The 14,967-nt window shown below is 37.1% G+C and overlaps 1 protein-coding gene across 1 annotated transcript in view; it reads left to right on the top strand.

Annotated features, from left to right (window-relative positions):
• Nucleotides 1–14,967, top strand: part of TBC1D5 (TBC1 domain family member 5) — a 445,542-nt gene that overhangs the window by 298,196 nt on the left and 132,379 nt on the right. The window lies entirely within an intron of this gene.

Genomic DNA, 14,967 nt, shown 5'->3' with positions numbered 1-14,967 from the left:
GGGTTGCACAGGTCATACACACATGGAGCCAGCCCCAAACCCAAACAATCCTATAATCTTTCCATTTTATTGTATGGTCTTCTGTTCTACCCTCAGAAGTGCATTTTTAAAAGTAAGTTCAATGCCCTTCACAGTGAACATAATATATTAATCTTCTTTAGCCACATAACTCTGTAGCAAAAAAATAGGGAGCTCCATAGATATGTGTGTGTGTATTTGTATGTATTCATTCAGTGGCTTAGAGGTGAGTAGGCAAATTACAAAGATAGCACTTTTAATAAATATAAATTAGTTATGCAGTATTACAGACAACAAAAGGATCTTTTATATTAAAACAATAGAACATATCTGTGAACTATTAGATAGTTCCTTGGTAGATATTTCTTGCAAATTCCATCTCTCAATTAGGTAGAACATGAAAAATTGAAAAGATATCATTGAGATGTACATAGTAGATGCTCAGTAAATATAAATTCATTATTTGAATTACAAAGAATCTCAAACAAGTCAAAGGTTTAGGACCAATTTATTTAGTCTAAAGTAAAAAATATCAATGAATGTTTTCTTTATGTCCTCATGTTGTACAGACTCGTTCACTAATAAATATTGAGCTCTCTTTATTCTCCGGAACTACTAAACTGTAATTTAAGAAGTCTGCTTTCCTGTTTTTAATGATGCTTGTTTTCATTTCTGTGACTTCAGCTTGGCTTCATCATTGAGAGCAGCTTCATCATTCCCACTTGAATTAAGAAAGTTGTGGGTAACATGGGTATTTGGCAGCACTGTAGGTTATTAATGAATTGTAATTTACACTTATAAGTCTAGCTAATATGTTTGTGTTTATAGACATAAAAGTTTCTTTTACAATAGCTATTAACAAGGTTAGGACACTGAGGCCAGTTAGGAGGAAAGAAATAATTGGGGCCCCAAATCAGGTTGTTATAGCAGGGGTCCTCAAACTATGGCCCACGGGCCACATGCAAATACAAATATTGTATTTGTTCCCGTTTTGTTTTTTTACTTCAAAATAAGATATGTGCAGTGTGCATAGGAATTTGTTCATAGTTTTCTTTTTAAACTATAGTCCGGCCCTCCAACGGTCTGAGGGACAGTGAACTGGACCCCTGTTTAAAAAGTTTGAGGACCCCTGTGTTATAGTATAGCTGAGGAAGAGGAGAGAGTAACTATGTCTTATTATCACCTTAAATATATTGAATTTGTATATTTTCAACTACATTTTATACTTTGATATAAATAGAATATATAATAAGCATCTGTGGGATATGCAATTAATGTCACTTTTGAGGAAGGACCCTCATAACACACTTGGGCTTTGACATTTGTAAATTATGAGCTCTTTACGACACTCATGGGATAAATTTCATATCTCCCAAATGTTTATTGTACACCTTCCATTTCCCCTTTTTCTCTAATTTCTGGATTAGCAATTGTTTCGCTGTGGTGGTTTATAATAATTTAATTGGCGAGATTCTTAGTTATTGATAAATAATCTGCTTAATTTTGTGAAATAATTTTAAAATATATCACAGTGTATTTGTTCTAACACATCACAGTATAATTATGTATGACTACTAAGTTTTTTAAAATGATATTTGAAATATAAACATATGTTAAACAATATAACTTTTAGTCATTAAAGCAGTGTAATTACCTACCTTAAAAATTATCTTCCAACAGTTTAAGCAAAAAGCTTCCTATTCTAAACACAGTTAATGATTGAAATATTCTTTTCTTTTCAATGAGTTTTATCTTATACATTTAATTAGAGGCCCGGTGCACAAAAATTTGTGCACTCGGGAGGGATGAGGGGTCCCTCAGCCCGGCCAGTGCCCTCTCGCAGTCTGGGACCCCTCAGGGGATGACCACCTGCTGGCTTAGGCCCGCTCCCCGGGGGATTGGGCCTAAGATAGCAATCAGACATCCCTCTGGCAGCCCTCGGGGGATGTCCACTTGCCAGCGGGGAGCAGGCCTAAACTGCAGTTGGACATCCTTAGCACTGCTGAGGAGGCAGGAGAAGCTCCCACCACCACCACTATACTGGCAGCCATCAGCTTGGCTTGCGGCTGAACAGAGCTCCTCCCATGTGAGAGTGCCCTGACCACCAGGGGGCAGCTCCTGCATTGAGCGTTTGCCCACTGGTTGTCAGTGTGTGTCATAGTGACCAGTCATTCCCAGTCCTTCTGCTGTTAGGGTCAGTTTGCATATTACCCTTTTACTATATAGGATAGAGGCCTGGTGCACAGGTGGGGGCCAGCTGGTTTGCCCTGAAGGGTGTCCCGGATCAGGGTGGTGGTCCCGCTTGGGGTGCTTGGCCAGCCTGGATGAGGGGATGATGGCTGTTTGCAGCTGGTCGCACCCCCTTCAGGGTGGGGGTCCCCACTGGGGTGCCTGGCCAGTCTGGGTGAGGGGCTGAGGGCCGTTTTCAGGCTGGCGGGTGACTGAAGCTCCCAACTTCTCCTTTTTTTCTTTTTTTTTTTAATTCTGGGATTTATTTACCTTCTGTGGCTGTCACTGGAGCTGAGAGCCAGAATGAGGGCGTATAAGGTGAAGATCCAAAGATAATCTTGTCACCCACCACTGGGTATTCCCCCAGGATTACTCCTGTTGAAAAAGCTGAGTATGTTCCCTTCTATTTGAATAATTTTCATGATTAAGAATTATGGGAAGAATAATAAATTATTTGAAATAATTATTAACCATTATTAATATTTATTGAGTATTTTCTGTAGGCCAGGATCATACTGATGGCTTTACATAGATTATTTTATTTATTTTTAGAACACATTGGGATAGGTACTGCTATTATCCCCACTTTTTAGATGAGGAAATTAAGGCTTATAAAGGCTTATTTACCACCTACCAAGAAGCTGAGCCTATATTCACACCCTAATATGATTCAGTCTATGAGTATGGTAGGAAACTAAGGCATCCACAGGGATTGTGTTAGATTGGATTATGAGCCAAACTCAGGGTGACCAGATTAGCAACAGAGACCAGGAAGGTACAAATCCTGGAATCAGAGGAGTCTTGTTACTGAGCAGAAGCCAGCCACCTATAGAGGAAATAGCAAATCAAAGGCACTGGACAGCCCAAGGCCCATAGCCATGCCAAGGCAAAATGTACATATGTTTTTATATGAAAATTAGACTGGCAAGCATTGTTTAGAGTACTTACGTCTGAGAGGGAATGATGGATGGTGTTTATTTTCTTTATACTTTCTGTTACTTTCTCAGTTGTCTCTATTGATTATAAATTGATCATATAAGAAAAAAATGTGAGGACATAAGTAAGAATGTACTTAATTATTGTTAATGAGTATGTTATGTCAACATCCACAAAACTGAAACACCTTAAAGGTATATTTGAACCATTGTCAGTAATCTTTGAAGAATTACGAAAAATGGAGGACATGGCAAGAATGCTTAATATGAAATAACTCTTTTTTAACAATCTGCAGTACAGTCAAATGTATTTACCTTAATCTCTGACAATATATTAGAACTTTAAAAAAATAGATAAGTCCCTAGGAAGGGAGATTTTTATGTGGAACTATCATGTACTTACCAGAACAGTTTGGACAAGTTAGAGCTGCGTTTTCCTTCCTATCAAATTACCAGATTTGACAAAAACTTTTGACTGAATATTTTTACTTCACCACTTTCCTGTTATATATATATATATTTTTTTTTGCTCAAAATGGAAAATGTGTAGACTGAATGATATTACATTTAGGCTTGAAATGTAGTTTTATGTAACTGCCATGTTCAATGAGTATGGATGAATATATTGTGACCCAGGTGGAGTGAGGTATTTGACACCAGGCCATAGGGCTTTGTCATTGGCCCTGCACAGAATCCCAGCTTTTTAGGATCTGAAAGGTCACTCTTTTACCTACTTATGAAATGCTTCAATCTGATTTCTTTAATATCCATATAAAATAATTGAATATTTCGAAGTTAGCAAATCTCTTTTTTTAAAAAAATATATTTTATTGATTTTTTACAGAGAGGAAAGGAGAGAGATAGTTAGAAACATTGATGAGAAACATCAATGAGAGAGAAGCATCGGTCAGCTGCCTCCCGCACACCCCCCACTGGGGATGTGCCCACAACCAAGGTACATGTCCTTTACCGGAATCGAACCCGGGACCCTTCAGTCCGCAGGCTGATGCTCTATCCACTGAGCCAAACCGGTTTTGGCACAAATCTCTTGTTGGTGAGTTTGATATCATCACAGGCAGCTAATTCAATGGCAGATTTCACACATCTCTCCACTATATCTCCCAGTATAATGTAACAAATATTTTAATTTGTAATAAATGTTAAGCATTTGTTCACAAGGAGCTCACAGTATTGCATAGAGAAAAAAAAATGAGATTTGAAGTATACAGACTTAGATAAAATCATGGCTTGAATATCCCATTTACTATTAAAGTTACATCTATGTAGTTAGGGTAAATACTATGATTAGTCTAGTGTGATATATTTGTAAACAACATTATTTTGATATAATTTAATGATTAGAGTCATGCACAATCTGCTGTAGGAGCACAAATATAAGGAACACTATATCAGGAATGCATTTGGCTGCAAGTAACAAACTGCTGGGGTCCAACCCCAGCAGGTCCAGGGGTCCCCAAAGGTGTGGACGGAGTCGGCGAAGAAGGAATGACACAGAGACAGCGTTCAGTTGATCAGCAACCTAGCCAGGATCTCCAGCCAAGTTCTGGTCAGGATCTCCAGCAAAGTTCTGGTTAGGATCTCCAGCCAGGTTCTGTGTCCATGTTCTCTTGCTAGGTTCTCCAGTCAGGTTCTGTCCAGGTTCTCCAGCCAGGTTCAGTCACCAGGTTCTAGTCAGGTTCTCTTGCCAATTTCTGTAGTCAGGTTCAGTCCAGGATCTTTTGCCATGTTCTTTTGCTAGGTTCTGTCTCTAGGTTCTGTGGCCAGTTTCTGTCCAGGATCTTTTGCCATGTTCAGTCACCAGGTTCTAGTCAGGTTCTCTTGCCATGTTCTATCCAGGTTCTGTAGCCAGGTTCTGTCTCTAGGTTCTTCAGCCAGGTTCTCTTGCTGGGTACTGTCTCTAGGTTCTGTGGCCAGTTTCTGTCCAGGATCTCTTGCCATGTTCTCTCCAGTGAAGTTCTTCTGTCTCTAGGTTCTGTGTCTAGGTTCTGTGTCTAGGTTCTGTGTAGGTTCTGTCTGGTTCTGTCTTCTTACATATGTATTTATACCAGTTGATTCCAATCCTATCAATCTCTATTCCAAAGGTTAGGGCGTTTCTTATCTCCATTCCAGGGAGTAAAGATTATGTAGCTTAAGCATGATTGTTCATAGTTAAAGTGATTAATTACCCGCCTGGCACTTAGTTAAGAGGTTTTATTCCCTCTCTAACTTCAGGGGAAAATCCCTACCTGGGGAAACAACCTTTCTCAGAGACCTTGGTTAAAACACATAGTGCCAAGAAGGTGAGCAAACATATTAAGAACAGTATGCCATATATGCCAGGTCCCTTGAAACAGCAAGGATGGACTGGCTCCTGGCAACAAACTCAACTAGCAATGGCCTAAACAAATGGTGCTTTTTGTTATTTTCCTAAAAAGTAACAAGTCTGGAGATAGGAGCTCTGGCAGTGGTTCAGTGGCTTTACAATATGGAGACGTGCAGATTCTCTTGGCCTTTCTTCATGATTGTGGCTAAAATGGTCTCAGGATGCTGGGATTAAAGTTGAATTAAAGTAAAACAGCTAGACATCAGTTATTAGATCAGTAGGTAATTGTTCAAGGCTGTATATTTGTTCAAGAGGCTGGTGTCAACCTTATTTGCCTCCTCTGATCAAGCAAAGCAGAAACTCTCCCAGCAACCACCACTAACAGATGTAGGCTTAAATCTCATTGGTAGCATGTTGTTAGTAATTCAGTTTGTCATATATATATATATATATATATATATATATATATATATATATATATTCTTTCTAAAAACTTTTCATTAAAATTTGCTTTCTCTGATAAAAATAATGCTTTTATTTTCATTGTACTTAAATTATTATTTCTTAGGTATTTTTATATGATGTTACAGATGATATTTTTATAACACTGTACCTCCTCCAAAGGGTTCTGATTATGACTTAAACTGCAAATGGCGTGCATAGCATTAAAAAAATTCCCAAACTTTAAAAACATTTTAAAAGATTTTTTACTTAATTTTACTTAAAATCTTACTGAAATTAAATGTTATATTACATGATATTTGTTGGAGAAAATATGTTAGACCTTTTAGAATAGATAATTGTTTTAATAGAAATAAGCCCTAATTAGGAGGCATCAGAAACAATGTAAAAATGATTAGGACTGGGGAGAAAAGAATTAATGACAGGCTGAGAGATCACACCTATACTGAGTAGGTTCAACTTTTATTAAAGACAACTTCTGACCTAAATAAGTTAATGGGACTTAAACTATTGAAAATACAGCTAGTGAAAACAGTCAGAATTGTGAACACTGTCAGAATTCAGCCAGATCAGTGGCACTGAAGAGAACCAGAGTTCAGCTCCTCTAGTGACCAGACCCCAAGTATGAAGGTGGTAAATCTCTATGCCTGGAGTGGGAGGAATGGAGGGAACAGAACTACAAATGTATTTTTTTTAACTTTATTTTTGTATCTTTTTTTCATATTTTTATTTATTTCAGAGAGGAAGGGAGAAGGAGAGCGATAGAAACATCAATGATGAATTATTGATCGGCTGCCTCCTACACGCCCCCCACTTGGGATTGAGCTCGCAACTTGGGCATGTGCCCTTGACGGGAATCAAACCCAGGACCCTTCAGTCCACAGGCTGACGCTTTATCCACTGAACCAAACCAGCTAGGGCCAAATGTATTTTTAATGGGTAGAATTATATAATCTTGATATTTGGTATGTATTGTAGGTTTACTTCATTTTAATTATCAGTTTATAATGAAAAGGTCTTTATTTTATCTGAAACAAGAACTATTCAGAAAAAATACTTATAATATATTTTATCTGTCCCTTCTTACAATTGCTGAACTCTTCATTCATTGCAACCCAGAACTTGAGTGCAGGTACTGCATTGCAATGGATGCTTGCAAAAGTTGCATTAAAGTAAAATTAAGATTACCTTCCTTATAGGTTTGCCATGTGGAGCCTTCTATTTGCATAGTACCTTAAACGGTGTCTGGCACATAGGAAACATTTTCAAAGTGTTCATTAAATTAAAAGTAAATAATGATAAATCATAGCAGGGATCATAAAATTCTAGTTAAGATCTCATACTTCTAAATAATAATAAAAATGATAAGTAATATTATTTCTTTAAATTGAAAATTAATCGGAAATGGTTATTTCTGGAGTTCTGAGCCGCCATATAGCAAATGCCTTTTGCTTTGGTGTAGCCCATCAATACCTAGCTGTCTTTCTGTAGCTTGATCAGCTCTAGGCAGGAGGGTGCCCTGCTTCTTGGTATTTAGAACGACAGTGCCAAATCAGGGTGGACCAGCTCCTAATATGATTTTCCTTTTATCTTTGACTTCACTCCTACACTTTTGTGGAAAATGCAGTTTTAAAACAGTAGTAAATGTGAGGTGGTGTGATCAGTTAGTTGGTCAGAGAGTTTGTCTCTTGACCTGTTAGATTTATAAGTTTTCACATTAAGGAAATTTGATTAAGCTGTGTATGTCATTTTCTCTTAGCTTTTTAAGTTTATATCTTTTACTTGATTTCATTAATGTAGGATGATTGGATTTTTTCAGTTTAAAATTTTTAAGAATAGAACTGTTTTAAGCCATCATTCCTTCAGCATTTGCTTTATTAAACACCTACTGATGTCAAGCAGTGTGCTCTATGTTACACCACTTGGGTATTTGAGAATTATTAATGGAACAGGGAGTAGCCTCTATAGAAGGCTAGAGAAGAACCCATCGAAATAATTTGTGTGGGAGTGCAGATTTTGAATCAGCAAGTGGAAAAATCCTCTACCTTCACCCCAATGTTTCAACAGAGGCTCAGCAGTCCCCAGCTTAGCTTATCAGAAATCAACTAAAGAGAAATGGTAAAAGGAGAGAAATTGTCCTATCCCTTGGACTGTAAGCCAGCTATCAGAAATTTTATGGATGGTTGCCTTGTGAATGAGAGATTGGACAAAATGGCAAATAAATTCCAATATCAAATTTGCACACAAATGACTACATTCATTTCCATGAAAACATGATCAAACCAAATGCTTTAACCAACAATGATTAGTTTGTTTAAGCCAGCATACCAGTGTTTTTATATTGAAAATGACTGTGGTTCTTCAAAAGCATGGTCGCTTTAATAAGTTAGACACCTATTTTAATGAAACATTACTCAAAATACTTCTGGAATTCCTTTTTTGAAATTATCTTCATTAGCAACCTGTTTCATGGCAGTATAATAAAATAATTTTTAAAAAAGCATTTGACCTCAAAGTATTACCTAACCTCATTTCCTCAGGTTGTTCATCACATGTGGCTCTAATTAGAAGTGTTAGTTACTTACATGAATAAAACTCATCCTCAGAACACACCGCTGGGCTTCCATGGGAGGTATACAAAAAGCCGACCAAGGCCTCTGGCTCTGAAAGAATAATTTACCAGACATTTTGGTACCTTTGCTAAATAAAAAGAATAAGTTTCATTGCTTTCCAGTCACAAGTTGGATGTATTTTATTCTGGATGTGTAAAAAATTGATATTAAGTATTATACAGCAAAACCCAAACAACACACTTGATCCTACTTGATGATAAACATTATGTTCTTCAATACAACTGTAAACTGTGGATTACCTAAAAGAGAATCCAGTCTGAGAAGGCTGTCTTTTCCTAGAAGATCCCAATTCACCCAGAGACATATTGGAATGAATTTTTATTTTCTACTTGATCTATTTTAATTGGCCACGGCCTGCAGCAAGTTCATGCTTATTCTTAAAACAATTGGGAACATTCAGGAGCCCTAAGTACCATTAATAGGACAGTGTGTTTGAAGGACCTTGGAAACTGATAGAGTAGGATCCTGGCCCCTGTAGCAGCCATAGAACCAGCTGAGCCAATAAACTGCCATACCTTCTTTTGAACATAAGCTGGAAGTTACAGGATCTGGGGACAATTTGGTAGAGTTCTATAAAAACCTTGGCTTATCAGAAAACAACTAAAGGGAAATGGCAAAGCGAGAGAAATGATCCTGTCCCTTGGACTGCAAACCACAGTCCAGTTGGCCAGATTTGGATTTTCAGCTATTGCCCAGCTGGTGAACAGTTCAACACTATTTTAGGTCATGTGATCCCATTGTAGCCAATTGCATGGCTTGGCAGACAACGACATAGTAAATATCTATTCACACAAATTGTATGCATACTGCATATGTCCATGTGCATTCTCTGCTTGCCTGTATTGATGATAACATACCCACATAGATAGAGGGATAAATTGTGTATAGAGGTCTGTACCTGGATATTTAACACAGTAATTATGTACTTTGATTCCTTCTAAGAAACAGAATGGTAGGAATAATCTAGTTAAATCCGTTTCTATGGGGATTTTTTGACTCCTTTTTTCGTATTTTCTCTAGTTGTAAAAATTACAGTGATTACACATCATAAAGCCTATCTGTAATAAAACGCATCAGCTGGCCAAGGTTTTCATCGCTCACTCAATAATCCATTAATACAGCAGCGCTGCCCAGGCATCTTTATAATACCAACTCGGAGGTAATTTTAATCAGCTAGACCAGCTGGTATTTAACAGCAGCTGCTGGAGATGCCACAAATATACTCAATAGCTGACATCTTTATTTGCAGTTTTTCAAGGGGAGAAGAGATTCTCCTGTGGTTACTGGTATTAAGCATTTAAAAGTAGGTGTAAAGTATACAGGGGTTTCTACCTAAATGAGAAGGGGAGGGATTAATGATAAAACAAAGGTGATAAATTCTATCAGGAGGACAGGTTTGTGAATGAACAAACTGCTCAACTGAATAAGAACACATTGGCTTTAGGTGGACTTCAGACCTTTTTTCCTAGTTACATTTGCACTAATCTTGGCTATTGCTAGCACTAAAATTGTAGCCTGCTATGTATAGCATCCTTATGTCCTATACTGGATTCGTAGTGGCCTTCCTACTACAAAAAGCTGTGGAAAATAACTTGATTATGCGAAAGAGTGATCTGTTAATATGCACATGGTCTGTCTCAGCCCCTGCATGCCTTGGCTTTTTTTGTGTTATGAATATATTTTCATTAATGTTCAATTTTGATTTGTAAGTGAAAGGAATCATCATCAATGTGTACTGTCTAGTAGTAAATACAGAATGCTATTTCACATTGGTGTGTATGAACATGTGTGGGGGAAACAGGCTTCGGCAACATGAAGTTAACAGTCACAAACCCATTATAAATAAAAATGTAATTACACTTGGGGGAGCTTGGCTTACAAAGCTCAGAAATCCATAATGGAGCTTGCTGGTAGTAAATGCCTGATATGTTTGCTAAACTCCACTGTTCCCAGCCCCTTTCTCATCTTCTTTTAGCAAATACTTTGACATCTCCACTGATGAGAAATTAGTAAAGAGAGCTGACTTTCTGATTGATAAAATAGTTGGCCTTTGTCTCTGGGGTGAAAATCTTACCTTTTGGTTGAATGACTAAAAGAGAAGAATTAGAGTAAAATAGGAAAAATATAAGGTATAGTGGAAAAAAAAAGGCTTTTCAAGACATTTACTTAACTACCACAGCTATGGATGACAGCTTTGAATACAGATAGTTGTGTATTGAACTTACTGATGATATAAATGTCTGATGCTTATGTGAACAGAGGTGAAGTGGTTTTCATCTTCATAGAAAACTTCTCGTGTCATTTTCTCTAAGACTGATTTCAAAATTAAAGTAAATAGAAAATAATAGAGTTATGGGCCTTGCACACTTGGTATAGAAATAGTTTTGTTATTTCTGACTCCTGTAGAGCCATCAAATGTTCTTTTCTTATGCTAATAGTCCCTGCTGGGAAATGAAGCATTACAAACCCCTAAAAAAGTGAAATGTACAATCAAATGTTCTTTTCTTATGCTAATAGTCCTTGCTGGGAAATGAAGCATTACAAACCCCTAAAAAAGTGAAACATATTACATGTTACGTGTTCTCCTGTACTAAATTATCAGAGGTTGCAGAAGCCGTTGTCCTACCAAGTCTTCTGCAGGCAGCTCCATTCATCAGTGCCACCACATCTCTTTCTTTCAGAGCCAAATAGTGATCTGTCTGTGTTGGACTGTGATTGATACTTAAAATTAAAATCCACTGACAGAATGGATTACGGAGATAGCAATTTGAATTTAAAAATTACTTAGCAAGCATTTTTCCTGTTATTTGTAGTGAAAACAGTCTGTTTAAGTTTGTTTAGCGTGTTTGACAACAGACAGGTTGATATATTGCTGGGCACAGTGGTGGGTTGGACTTGAGTGGTATTAGCGCTCGGTGTTTTGATTAATGGTAATTGTTTCCATGAAAAGGCATGTTTTACGTACAACTCGTAGTTCTGGAAAACAGAAGTCAACTTGCAGGATCCATAATTACCATTCCGAGTTAGCATATAAAAAGGGCAAGAAGCAGCAGCGCTGGAGTAGCACAGTAGGATTTTTTTATTTTGCTTTGTATTGTAGTTAGAAACTGTTCTGTATGTCAGAATATAAATCTTCTGTTATTTATCTTTTGTCCAGTATTTGAAGTTGATTTATGACACATTTCTGTATGCCATAATTTAGTTGGAATCCTATACCAAGGTGAAATTTCACCTGTCTCTACAGTAAAAGGAACTGTAAAAGGAACCCTAAGCAACCTACTGAAGTATAGATTAAAATTTTTCTTCCTATTTTTCTCGTCTTGCTCTCATTTTAAAAGAATGCAATTTAGAAAACAATTAGAAGGTTTATTTGAACAATTCAGAGATTTCTGTTGCCAATTTAAATAAAACATTTTACATATCGTTAAGGTACATAAACCCAGGGGAAATAAAAGGTAATTTTTATTTGGAGAAAATAAAACATGCATTAAGGACAAAGTTTTGTCAGCTTAGAAGCTGTCAGAATAATGCCCTCATAACACCTTTCACTCTCACCTGTAGGTCTGTACACATATGTGAATAGATGCACGTATACTTTTTCTGTCCACAAAGTGCATAATGCTCTGCATTTAGGCTGTCAATAGGTAGAACTTGACTTTAAGTGAGTGTCCTTACCTTTAGCATGAACAAAGAAACACCATTTGCACATAAGGACTTGAAAAGGAGTGGGAGAAAATGTCCTTACCCTATGTAAGCACTCTTGATTTTAAGACTGTGAGACATTTTGTAAATGGAAGGTAGTGCTAGTTTTGGGGTTCGGGTAATGTGGTAAATGCAATCAGAATGTTCGTAAAAGAGGCATAAATGACCAACATGTTTGTGAAACCAAGATGAGAATCAATATTTGCACAACAACCCTCCCCTGCTTTTTTTAAAGGAGCATAGAAATTCGAGTTTATTGGGTAATTTCCTAACTATTAACCCAGGAAACTAAATATATTTTAAAAATAATAGTCCTCCCTGATAGGAGCAGAATTTTAGGTTTATATTAATGTTAAAGCTTTGACATAATTAATAATATATGCCTTTTATATAGCTTTTATGTAAGTCATGTTCTTTAATATGTTTGGGAAGAGGATGGGAGGTGAAACCTGCCGTGCAGAGACTGTGATGTTACTGTCCTATTTCAAAGGGAATGATCCTGCTCCATAGTAGCCTGGATTGAAATGCCATTTGTCAGGTTGTTTATTCCAAGCAAAATTAAAATTAATAAATGGTTGTGTAATGCACACCTAAGTCTTTGACATAAAAATAAATATAATTTTTTTAAAAAAATTATTCCTTGTAGTTAACAACCATGTATCATTGTGGCATCTTTTATTGAAAGGAACTTTATTTAAGTAGCATAAACTTGTTGGATGGGCTTCAATTAAATGATGATTTGTTAATGCAAATGTGTAGCGAATGACGGTAGTACATCTGTCTCTTCATCCATAGGCCATTACTGTGCAGCGTTAGCACATGATTGTAAAAAACGAGAAATCATTATATGCAGGTAGTACATATTCAATCAATTCTGACCTTATGTCTCTGGCAAAATAAAAAAAGTATCAATGTAAATGACACTGAATCTGAATAACAAAAAGCAGCTCTTTGACTCTCTGTGACTCAAGCTGTTAGGTGATGTGAAGTGACTGCTGTTTGGGATTGATGGTTATTGGTGGCCCAGTGGGGAAAGGCCATCACTTTAATTCTTTGTCATCCCTCCCATGCACTCCTCTAACCCAAATTACATTTTAAGTTATGTTTTCTTCTCTTTTTTAAAATGTTATTTTCAAGGGTGGTCTGTGGGATAGTGTGAGAAATGGGTGCCGATGACCACCAGGCTGAGCACGTTAAGCAAGCAGTGACAATTAATACAACAACAAAAAAAATCATACAATTAGCTCCAGCTCCATAAGTGTCTAATGAGCCATTTGTCAGTCTTTTGGTGAAATAAACTACTCTATCTTAATTCTCCACTCTTGCAGCAAATAAATAAAAGTTATGAAACACCCGGGCACCAATAAAATATAATTTATTTCACAGGGCATGACAGAACTCTTTACATATCTAGAATGAACATGTTATTTACAAATGACTTGTGATACTCATATAAACCACGGATCTGTGTGCTAACTGCTTTCATTAGAGAGATATGCATTTTTTTTCTGATTGTTTAATCATTTAAACGTATCATTACTCCTAAAGGCATGTGAGTTAAAGTGACTCCTCCTGGTGTGATTAACTCATGAGGCCAAAAAGAACCTCAGAAATGAGCTATTCTGCAGCTGAAGACATTAAGAATTTACTGGAAAGGACAAAACAATAATTTTCATTGGGGAACCTCTCAGCTCTCTGCTGATTATCTTCCTGCCCTCATTTATTTTTAGGAACCCCAATCTCTCGAAAGTTTTTCACCACCCCTGTGTATCACTCAAACAAAACCACACTGTAAGCTTTTTTCACTTGTATTTTGTACTAGCTTAAAAGTTGTAATCACCATACTGTGAAAATGTGAATTAAAAATTCACATTAAAGCCCTGGCAGGTATTGCTCAGTAGTTAGAGCATCAACCTGCACAGCGAAGAGTCTCAGGTTCGATTCCCTGTCAAGGGCATGTACTTGGGTTGCAGGTTCCTGGCCCCATTGGGGTGTGTGCAGGGAGCCAACTGATGTAGCTCTTTCACTTATCTCTCTCTCTCTCTCTCTCTCTCTCTCTCTTCCTCCCTCCCTCCCTCCCTCCCTTCCTCCCACTCTCTCTAAAATCAATGGAAAAAATACCCTTGGATTAAAAAAAAAAATTCACATGGAAAAGGTGCAGTATCATTGAAATTAAACCATAGATATTTTAAAAATAGCAATTGGCTGTTTTAAGTAAAAGACAAATACACAGAAGTTGTTCTTCAGAATGGTATAGACCGTGGTTCCTGAGTGTGTAGCCCCTAGACCAGCAGCATCTTAAAGGTTCTGGTTAGAAATGCAGATTCCTCAGTCCCTACTGAATCAGAAACTGTAAGCGGGGTCCAGGAATCTGTTTTCATAAGCTCTGCAAGCGATTCTGTGAGCCACTGATATATCCTGATAAAGTAATTGAAGCAAAAATAAACACATGGTAATGAATCCCTGATGTATATACTGAACCCGAAAGAAAGCAGACAGCTTTCAGCTTCAAATAATTTCTAGGAGATCCAGCTCATCTTGTTTCCAACCCTTCTTAGTTGGTTCACTACTACTTTTACCTCCTCTTTCTCTTTCTCTGTTTTAATACACTTTCTTTTTCTACCCATTTTGCAAGGCAATGATAGAGTTTTCGGGCAAATTCCAA

The sequence above is a fragment of the Myotis nattereri genome (assembly GCF_964212035.1).
Source record: "Myotis nattereri genome assembly, chromosome: 14".
Lineage (NCBI taxonomy): Eukaryota > Metazoa > Chordata > Mammalia > Chiroptera > Vespertilionidae > Myotis > Myotis nattereri.
The sequence above is the reverse complement of the archived record's forward strand: the minus strand, read 5'-3'. Positions and strand labels throughout refer to the sequence as shown.